Below are 10,610 nucleotides of genomic sequence, written 5' to 3' on the forward strand. Positions count from 1 at the left end.
AGCCTTTCTTTATTAGTAGAGAAAAGAAAGATACTTTAGCTAAAGGCTTCCAAATTAAAAAAAAAAAGAAAAAAAAGGGAAATTTCAACTGAAAGAGAGAACTCACTGTTTTGAAAGAGTTTGTAGGGTGGAGAACATCGAACTGAAAGGGTCTTGTGTAACTTCGCTTTTTAGGTCTAAGACTAAATTCCCTCATTTATTCCTGTGCTTTACCACAGGGACATGGCTGAGGAATGCTAAGGAAGAGACTGATTTTTGGTCTAGCTGGAAGCATGTGGCATCTTCCAGGATCGGCCCCAGACACTTCTGTCTCTAATTTTTGTCCAGACAGCTGATATTTCATAGCTCTTCCCATCCTCCAAGTCCTCTGTAAGTGTTAAGTATTTTTGCATCCAGCAAATGGAACAATAAGGGAGGACTTAATTTTCCCATCTGTCAACTAGTCCTGAACAAATTGTACGTCTTTCTCTTACAGTGAAATCTCAGCTAAATTAAAAGCTTTAGTGTTCATTTCCATGTAACAGAGGTTCTGAAAGAAATTCTGTCATCACATTGCTGCCTGAGTTTTTTTCTTTATTTTTTTTAACATATTACAAATCACAGAAGACTTGTTTTTGTAATTTGGTGATGGTGGCTCTATCTTGGATATCTAAGCTTGGATCATGCTGCCCCAAAGTTATGTTGAACTCAGAATTGTCAAGGAATCAGGGAATGGTTTGGGTGGGAAGGGATCTTAAAGCCCATCTCATCCCACCCCCTGCCATGGGCAGGGACACCTTCCACTAGCCCACGTTGCTCCAAGCCCTGTCCAACCTGGCCTTGGACACTTTCAGGGATCCAGGGGCAGCCACAGCTTCTCTGGGCAACCTGTGCCAGGGCCTCCCCACCCTCCCAGCCAACAATTCCTTCCCAATATCTCACCTATCCCTGCCCTCTTGAAGTGGGAAGCCATTCCCTGTGTCCTGTCACTTCAAGTCCCTCTCCAGCTCTCTTGGAGCCTCTTTGGCCACTGGAAGGTGCTCTGAGTTCTCCCAGGAGCCTCCTTTGCTCCAAGCTAAGTTTTTGAGGGAAAATGCTGTATATTAAGGATGGTTAGTGGTGTTGGCAAAGGAAACCTCCAGGGCTTTGGAGAGATTTTTGTGCTGCTGCAAAGCTCGAGGGCCGTGAGCAGGTGGTGATGCCATGGGCTGCACCCTGCCCTGCTGAGGATGCTGAGCACAGGCTGGGCTTTGCTGCTCCCCAGACAGTGTCTGGGATAATTCTGTTTGTCTTGGGCTTGACCTTCCAAGGCCACGCTCCCGGGAGCAACGCTCTGAGTTTGGTCGGTCTCTGTGCGTGTGGGAGGTGCCGACACATTCCAAATCATCCTGGTGGACTCTGGATGGACTTGTTGGCTCTTGGTGACTTGTTGGCTCTGTGTGGTGCTGCTCTCTTTGCCCTCTCAACCCTGGATCTGCAGCAGGGGGTGACACAAGAGGTGCCTGGGGTGCAGATATCCCCTTGTCTCCCTCGTCCTCGCTTCCTTGCAGGAGATGTTATCCATCCTCACGTCATCCTCCCCCAGCATCACCCAGCTGGCAGGCTCAGATAAGGCCTGAGAGGGATGATAAGAAGCTCCTTCCCTTCTCCTCCCTCGTCTGGAGCACCAGCAAATAGTGAGGCTCCACTTCCACAATCCCACTGTTAAACCCATGGGAAAGCAGCACCCAAAGGAGATGGGTCATACACCCCCCCTTAGTCTCTGCAAGACAGATTTGTCAGTGCAAATCTGGGGTGAAAGAAGTGAAATAATAATAAAAAACAACTTAGAGCCAGGTTCTCCTTCTCCTCAGCACCCCACCGGGTCTCTTAAGCCACCCTTGAAGTTCCAGGGCAGGTTTACCTTGAGCAAAACCACGTTATGTGATGTGGCAAAGACACACCCTAAAAGAGACAGGTAGGAATTTGGCTCTGGAGCTGTTTTCATTGGAAAACAAAAGGGTTTCTGTGACAGTCTGGAATAAGTGCCAGTGAAAGGGTATGAACTCTTTGCAGACTGTGGTAACTGTACAATATTGCTCACAAGGTTCCTACAAGTCATCAGGAGCTTTTCCCACCCTCCTTAATAAGGCAGCTTGGGTGCAACGAGGTGATGTAGTCCTGCAAATGGAGAAAACAGAACACAAAATGTAACTTTTTCTTGTTGTCTGCCAGCTCCTCCCTCAGCAACGCATTCCTAGAGGGGCATCCATGGATGCAGCAATGCATCTATAGCTGGAATTTCACTCCCAGAGCCCAAGGAAGCCATGGCAGGGCTCCAGCAGGAATCCTCCGGGCTTTGCAGCTGCCGTGATTCTCTGCTGTGAAGTGCTGCTGTACAAAGGAGGTGTGAGAACTTCCCCACACCAGCGATAATGAAGTACAAGAGGACGTAAGGAGGCTGGTTCAGGTGCTCCCTGCTCCGAGCTTCTGTGCTGGAAGCTGCCACGGCAGCGATTCCAGCTGTGGGATCCACAGCACGAGCTTCAGAGCGGATCGGGTTCAAGTGTTTTCGCTGGGCTGTGCTGGCTCGTGCTGCAGAGGGGATAAATTATGATGTCAAAACAGAGAGATGTTGTCACACACCCATCTCCCCCTCTGGGGTCAAGGTTCTGCTTTCCAGCTCGGAAAGCCATTAGTCCAGCCGAGAGCATATGGCCAAGAACGGGCAAAGAAAAGTCCTGTGTGTTTGGGTCAGAGCTGCAGACAAAAGGCTCTTTGTGCTCAGAGCTGACAATGACAAATAAAGAGGAACCTGTTGATCTGGGAGAGAAATGGAGGATTATGAAAAGATCACATGGTGAGAAAAAGACCTTGGCTGTTTGTCTGGACGTCAGTCTCGGCCGTCGTTAAAATGCTTTCTGGGGCCAGGGTGTGTTTGTTAATAGAAATATCATCTCCTGCTCGTGGGTGACCTGCAAAATGCTACCTGTGCCTAAAGATGCTGCCCCCAGAGCACATCAGAGAGGTGATATGCTCCTAACTGGGTCCTTGCCCTGTGTGAGGCGTTGGGATTATAACTGATGTTTGCAAATCCCTCAGAGCACCAGAAACACTAAAGGCTAAAAAATAGCGTCTATCCAACCACGATCATAAATACAGGACACAAAGAAAACCCACTAGCAAAACGCCTATAATTCAGCAAAGTTCCTGGAAGGAGCCCAAAAGCTATGTCTAATGCTAATAATAAGCATATTTCCCAAAGGTACCATTTGATTTCTATCCAAAACTAAACATATTTGAAGCTCTGCCTGGACGTCATTGTATAGTAGATTAAGTGGGGCAGTTTAATGTGTGACTAACTTCATAAAACCTTCAGCCAGCTCTGAAGGAACAGCAACAGTCTTGACAAGGCTGGGCTACAAAACACTTCACAGATAACGTGGTGCTTTTCACAGTAAGTCTGGAAAAAATAGAGCAGGGCTGTGGTTTCGTGGCACATCTGGCAAGTGCACGGTTCTGATCGGTGTGCAGAGAACAGGCTGAACAGAAATATTTATATTGAGCATTGATGGGCTGCCTAAAATGACCTCCAGAGTGTATGCAGTGCACCATAGATTTTTAAAAAATCTATTATAGCCCATTATGTTCTGGAATGTGTCCGAGTCCATCAGCGTGGGCAGTGCCAGCGAGTCTCTGCCTTTGCTGTGGTGAAGGAGACCTATGGAAACATGTTTAATTCAGAGTAAAGCAGGGCTGTGTGTGGGGGGAAATAACAACAGAACGCTTTTCCTCTGGTTTTATTTATCTTTACAGCTGAAGAGACCGAGCTGGGGAAGGTGAGTGGGAAATGAAACACAAAGGGAAAGGTCCCTCACTGTTCTTTAAGCACTGGTTGGAAATCAATGCACATAATGCACTTGGAAGGGCTCTCTCATTTACTGTTTTTCAGTAAATTGCTGGGCTGTGCTTCCCAGTGATAATGTGAGAGTCGTGGCTGTGCCAGGAAGAATATACTTCAACAAAAAAAAAAAAAAGAAAAAAGAACTGAGCAATTCCCTGCAAACAGCATTTGGATAGTTTAGTCTGGGCTGCCCTGAATTCTATACCTTAACCAAGAAACATCCAGGGCTGCTGCCTATCTCTCCTGGGGGAACAAAGCGTGTCCTGGTTCTCTGGAGTTTATTCCAAAGACACAACAAACCATTTTTAAGCAAAATATCCTCCTGCAGAGAGAAGGGGAGGTGCAGGAGTCCCCAGCCCTGGAGGTGCCCAAGGAAGGCCTGGCCGTGGCACTCAGTGCTCTGGGCTGGGGGACAAGGATTCCAGGGGTGGATTCCCTGGGCTGGGAGGGCTTTTCCAACCCTAGTGATTCTGCGATTCCTGCTCTCCAGGCATTTTCCAACCAACTGCTCTTCCTTCTCCCTTTGCCATCCTCATTTTCCCCCCAGTAGTGGGTGATGAGCTCCCAGTGACTGCTGGATTAGGCTTAGGGTCCAATTATCCTCATTAAAAGTATAAACTAATAATTCTCAGTTCAAAGTGGGTTTGCTATGGACAGCCCCACCAGGGATTTAGTGCTTGATACTGGAGTTGGTGCTTAGGTTTTCTTTTAATAATTTTTAACTGGAGGCAGCTCTATTTATATATGCTCTGGGAGGATAATTTTATGGGTAAATATAATCTTTATTAATATTTTCTTTGTTAATTCATTGATGTTAGTAAAGAGCTTTGAAGATGAAAGCACTGTATGCAATAAATATTAACATTATTCCAACTTATTTTAATGTTGCCAGCATTCCAGCTCCATCATCTTTCATCCAAGAATCTCAAAGTGCTTTCCAAATGTTAATTAATTTCCTCTCAACAGTCCAGGGAGATACCTATTATTATCTTCATTTCACAAAGGAGTCATTCTGAGTGCATTTTACCCCATGACTTGGTCAAAAATCAGGGAATATGGCAGGAGTTTATTTGGGACCGAGCCAAAAATTCCTGCCTCCCATTCTCCCGTCCTTGCTGCTGGACAACATTCCCTTCCTGGGAGTGGGGTGTGACACTCACAGTGGTTTCATCAGGTGCTTCTATTGGTTGCTCTTAAAAGAAAAAAACAGACAATGATAAAATGCCCCACACCCAGGGCAGGAGAGGAAGTGAAACTCTTCAAAATCAGGATGTTCACAGCTATTAAGCGATGAATTTTCAGCATTTTTTGATGTCCAGGAGTAAATCTTAATGAGATGCTGGTTTAGAGTCCTACTGTAGAGCCAGAATCTTATAATCCTTACTTAAAAGGGTATCAAAATAGAAGCATTTTCTTAAATGCTGCACAGCTCAGGAAATGCTGGGGTGGAGAGAGCACAGGTGAGCACAAAAGATCAACATTCTGCAGCTGAAACTTCTCCTAAAAAGCTCTTCCCAAACCAGAGGGTGAGTTACTGATGAGACAAGAGGAGCATTTGGAGCCAGTGTGACTCCAGCAGTCCATGAGAACAATGCAAAGTTCAAAAATAGCACTATTGACTGGTGGAAAAACAACATACATATAATTTTCAGGTAATTACGACAGTATAATTAGCTGTGTTGTTCTCATCTGAGCCATTTGAAATGCACTCTGCTGGCTGCTGGAGCTCAGCTTTTATTTCCAGCTTTTCCCAGGACTGCAGAGATTCTTTGGGAAGAGTGATGAGGTAAAAAAATGAAGATGTGAGTATTTCACAGCAGATCCCACCTTGGTGCCTTGCTGCTGGGGCTTCATCCAACTCTGCTCCTTAGGCAAGATGAGACTTTAAGAACTGGGAAAGATGAGCATTATCTACTCCTACAAATCTATGAATTCCATGTGTAACAATTCACTGTCTGTGTTACTTCCATGTGTGGTCCATCATGGAAATTGCAGGACAGGGAGCAGGAAAGACACTCAAACTGTAACAGGTCTTTTTCTAAATCACTGTATGTGACTGATGCCCTGTGCAAAATTGATATAAATTAGGATTGTGTGAAAATATTAGTATTTTACATGTACTCTGTGAGTGAGGGAATGGGGAGAATAACACATCACTTAATCAGAGTCCTGGAAAATTTAGGACCTTGATTATTTTTATTTGCCCCAGACTTTGCTTATTAAGAATTATTTAGTATCTGAAGAAACTAACTTAAACACTGGGACATTGCAGTCTTACAAAAAATCACTTTTAATTGGAATGAAAGAGTTTACTCCAGTGAAAACCTGGGTTTGTTGAAGCTGTAGGTCTGTACAGGGTAATTAAAAGCCTGCCTCACCTCTGGGATGATATTTTGGAAATAGACGTAGCTTTTTGTAGTTTTCTGTCCTTGTGTTTGAACAGTTCTTGGCCAATTTCAAGCTGCTGAAGGATGTGATGCTCCAGGTTCGGACATGGCCCTCTCAGCTCCCTGTAGATCAGCCACGTCCTGCTGCAGTTGCTTTTTACTCCTTGTTCTTTTACTACATCCACACATTATGAAAATGGGTGCTAATGACAAAAAAATGCCAATTGTGATTAATGGAAATGGAATTTTGTTGACCAAAAAAATGCGGATTTAACTCGGCCAAAGGAAATGCTTTTACAACTGGAGATGAATATCTCAGGAATGGCCATTGCTTTGGAGAGAAAAAACCTTTCCAGTTCCAATTAAAAAAAAAAACAAACCAAAAAAGAAATGGATAAGGATGTAAAAGAAAAGCAAATAAAGGGACAGACAGAACCAGACCCACTCAACAGTGGCAGTAAAAGGTCCAGGAGTTAATTTTAGGTGAGTGAAATTAAGGTAAAGTGGATGCAAGGACAGGAGGGTGCTTGTTTCAGCACAAACCCAGTCCCCCAGGACATAAATCTCCTCCTGGAATCCTGGAATGGTTTGGGTTGGAAGGGACCTTAAAGCTCATCTTGTTCCTTACAGGATCCAGGGATGCTGGGGTGGGAAGGATGAAGAAATAGTTGTAAAGAATGGGCTGATTGTTGTGCCCAGGACTATTGTCTTGCAGCTGCAGAGGCTTTGTGGAGCAGTGGAGGACAGAGGGAGCTGAGCTTGCCTTGGAATGTGGAATTCCAGGCAGGGAATACAATCTCCAGGGCATTCAAAAATCAAGGAGTGCGGGTAAAGTTCTTTTGGATTCGTAAAAGAATTGCAATGGGGGCTGAGTTTGTGCCGTGGCCACGGCAGGCTTTGGGTGCTCGGGGTTGGAAATGGTGCTTGGGTGAGTACAGAAATGAGGGAAGTTGATCCTGGAGAACTGAAAAAACAGGAAATATGAAATGGAGCTGGGATGTGTCACACCATGATGCTGGGTGTGTAATTAAAGATTATAATAACTCCTTGCCACGTGCTTTCCATGTTGTTAGGCCAGGAGATCCAAGGATATAACATTGACATGAGCAAAATGGTCCAGTATCTCCCCCTAATTTAGGATTTTGGGTGATTAACTCCCCCTCTGGGAATTCAAAGAGCTCAGGCAGCAAAGCTGTGATGAAACTTTCTTTTCTGAGTGAGCAGCAGCCCTTGTTTGGGCCAAACTTGCGAGATGATGGTAACCTAATATGATATAATTTAGTGGAATATTGCTCTTGGATGTGGATTTAGGGGGAGATGTGTGCACCAGCCAAGTCCCAGTCACTCAACAGGAACTGACTCCACAGCATATTGAGCAGTGCCACGTATGTTGCTTATAAAAAATGGACTTATTTTATCAGGCAGATTTGCTACTCCATTTTCTACACACCCAGCCAAGGAATTTTCACTAAAATGTATCTCTGTGACTTCTTTTTGTCCCTCAGAAAAAGCTATTTCAGTGGCACATCTAAATGTTTTTCATGCCTCCAACAACCTCAGGTTTTAGTGGCTTGGTCGTGTTTTCTATCAAGAAATAGTGATTGAGGATCTATCATTAAATAAGTTGTATTCAGGATCAAAAATGCCCCCCAGTACTTTTGAGCAGTGAGTAAGTTTGGGCTATTAGACAAAGAGGGAAAATTCTCAGAGACTCGGACTAATGAAAACAATATGTTGGTAGAAAAATTGCATATCTGTTTTAAAAATGTGATTGTGTCTGAACACGGTTTTAAGCAAGTGAGTTACGTGACATGATCCATTTTTTTGACAAGAAATTAGAAGAAATGGGGGTGGGAGGTAGATTCTCAAGTCATTTATTCTACTGAGATATGGCCAAAAGGGGGAAATGAACTTCTGAAAATCGGGAATTGGAAATATCAAAATTCTGAATGGTTGAGGAAAATCTTGATCTTTAGTCTTCTCTCCTCCCAAAGGTCAAAAGAAAAAAACATTGGAGTTTTAGCTCAGAAACAAGAAAACTGGAAGACTATTTGGGGGTATTTTTACCTTCTCCAGTTGCACCCCAGGTACGTCCTTTTTAAATTAAGGCAGAATCCTGACAGATCTGAGTGTTGCCGTCACAGCCAGAGCTGGAACAACTGGGAGCACCTTTGAAAATCACTGTGTGTTGACAAAGTCTTTTCTTGGCAATAAACCATCATCTGAGACTCAGGAGCAGAGAGGAGCAAAATTTCATTACATGTAAATAATAGTCTAAATATAGAAGCACAGATTGTTTTTCTCATTAAGTTCCTTCTTCATCCTAAAGCATATCCTGCTTTTAAAAACAACTGACTATCAAAAAGTCCAAACTGAAAAATAAGGGGCCTGTATGAGCTTTGTCTGTAAAAACCCTGACAGTAGTTAGGGTGAAGCATTTTAAACCAAATTTTCGGGATCCTCTGTTTTAGTTCGCTTCCTCATTTTAATGTAGCTGAAGACATTCTCAGCCTGTTTTATTTAAAGCAGGTTTTGAAAGAGGACACTGTGGTTTATGGCCACGTGTCAAGTTTGATAGTGCTATGCCATGATTTAGCAAAACACTTTAAGCACATGTCCACATCCCACTGAATTTGGTAGGAAGTGAAGAAGCAGAGGAAAAACTGTTTGCTGTGCAGCAGCCTCATTCAGGGGGAAAAAAGTAATTGAAATCAAAAAGGATTTGTCTTTATACAATTAGAGACCATTTCTGCTGAATTCTTGGAACGAGACACAAACTCACCGATCATGTTAGATCATAATTATTAAACATATTGGATCATTTCAAAGGAAGGGTTCCAAACTGGGCTGGTTCAGACCACTGAAATACAGCAGCTAATTATGGCACCCGTGGGCGTTCTGGGGAGTCATCTGACTTTTATTTTTTTAGATATCTCGCCCTGCCCCCTCCCCAAACCAGCCTTTTAGACACTCTGATAAGTCTTCATTACACGCAGGATTAAGCCGGAGTATCGGAGTGTCACTTATCAGCCTCTTCTAATTGCTCCTCATTTCCTGAATGCTTCATTTGATATGCTGAACGTCAAAGAAATCCGTGAGAACAGCGGATATTTGGATATCTGCAATAAAAGTGGGGTGTAGGCATGGCCTGGAGATGAAAGAGGGGTCCCAGTGAGGAGTCACCTGGATTTTCTGTCTACTGTCTGGAGGCCAAGCTGGAGAATATTTCTGGGAGAAATGCTTGGAAATGGAATGTTTGGAAAGAGATAAGAGTTGTTCTCTTTGGTCAGAGAATCAGGACTCCAGATATACACACACACATATTCATTCATACACATATATTCTTATGAATAAAGAGGATAGTATCAAAAACCTACTTCCTAGAAAGACATTTGACACCACTCTCCCATTCTTCCTTCAATGCAAACTACCTGATTTTACATCGTGGGTAACTCCTCAGGTCATATGGGATAAATTATAACTCAGTAATAACCAGGAGTGGTAATCTCCTTACCACACGTTCCCCAGGTGGCCCCAAAACACACTTTAATCTGTAGAGTGGAGACATTAATGTTGGGGGTTTTCTTATTTTTGCCTTGCAATGCACGTAATCTAAGTGCCTTCTGAATGTAGAGTTGGATTTTATGGAAGCTATGGAAAAGTAGGAAATTTCGTTTCTTTTTTTTCTCTTCTATGCACCAAGGTGGAGGCCAAGTGAAGAGTCTCATGGTGATCTGTATTTATAGAGTAACACATAGATAAAAAGATGAATGAAGCCAAAGTGACTTAAATATTAGTATTTAATCTGCCCAATTCACAACTGATGCCATCATCTTGCCAGGCAGTAATTTTGATATATATTTCCCCCCCATATTACTTGGTCTGCTGTTGGAATAACCCACATTTTACTCGAAAATGACATGAAATGGTCAAGTTTGCATCTTAAGGCTCTGCTCCAATTCCTTAGGCCTCCCAAGAACACCTGTATTGCTGTTCCTCGGTAAGAGGAAAACCCGGGCAAGCTCGTGATGATTCCCTGAACTTTTCTGCAGAAGCCCAGGGGAATAAAACTTATTATTTATAAAACTCATCACTCCCTGCCTGTGCAGACCAGGAGCCTGAGGGTTCCGCACCGCCGCTGAGGGACCCCCACCCCCGTCCCGTGCTGTTCCACCCCTAAACCACTTAAACCCGCGGATTATGCAGCAGGAAGCAGAGCTGCAAATTCCGATTTTAATCAACTTCATTTATTTACTACAGCAACGGGGACCCACCGCTCCCCTCCGGCGCTCCGGGGTGTCCCGGGGCGCGGGTCCCGCAGGGGGCGCCGCCCGCTCCCCTCACGGAGCGACCCGCGGGGG

This window comes from Neopelma chrysocephalum, unplaced genomic scaffold (assembly GCF_003984885.1).
Source record: "Neopelma chrysocephalum unplaced genomic scaffold, ASM398488v2 Primary Assembly neopelma1_75, whole genome shotgun sequence".
Lineage (NCBI taxonomy): Eukaryota > Metazoa > Chordata > Aves > Passeriformes > Pipridae > Neopelma > Neopelma chrysocephalum.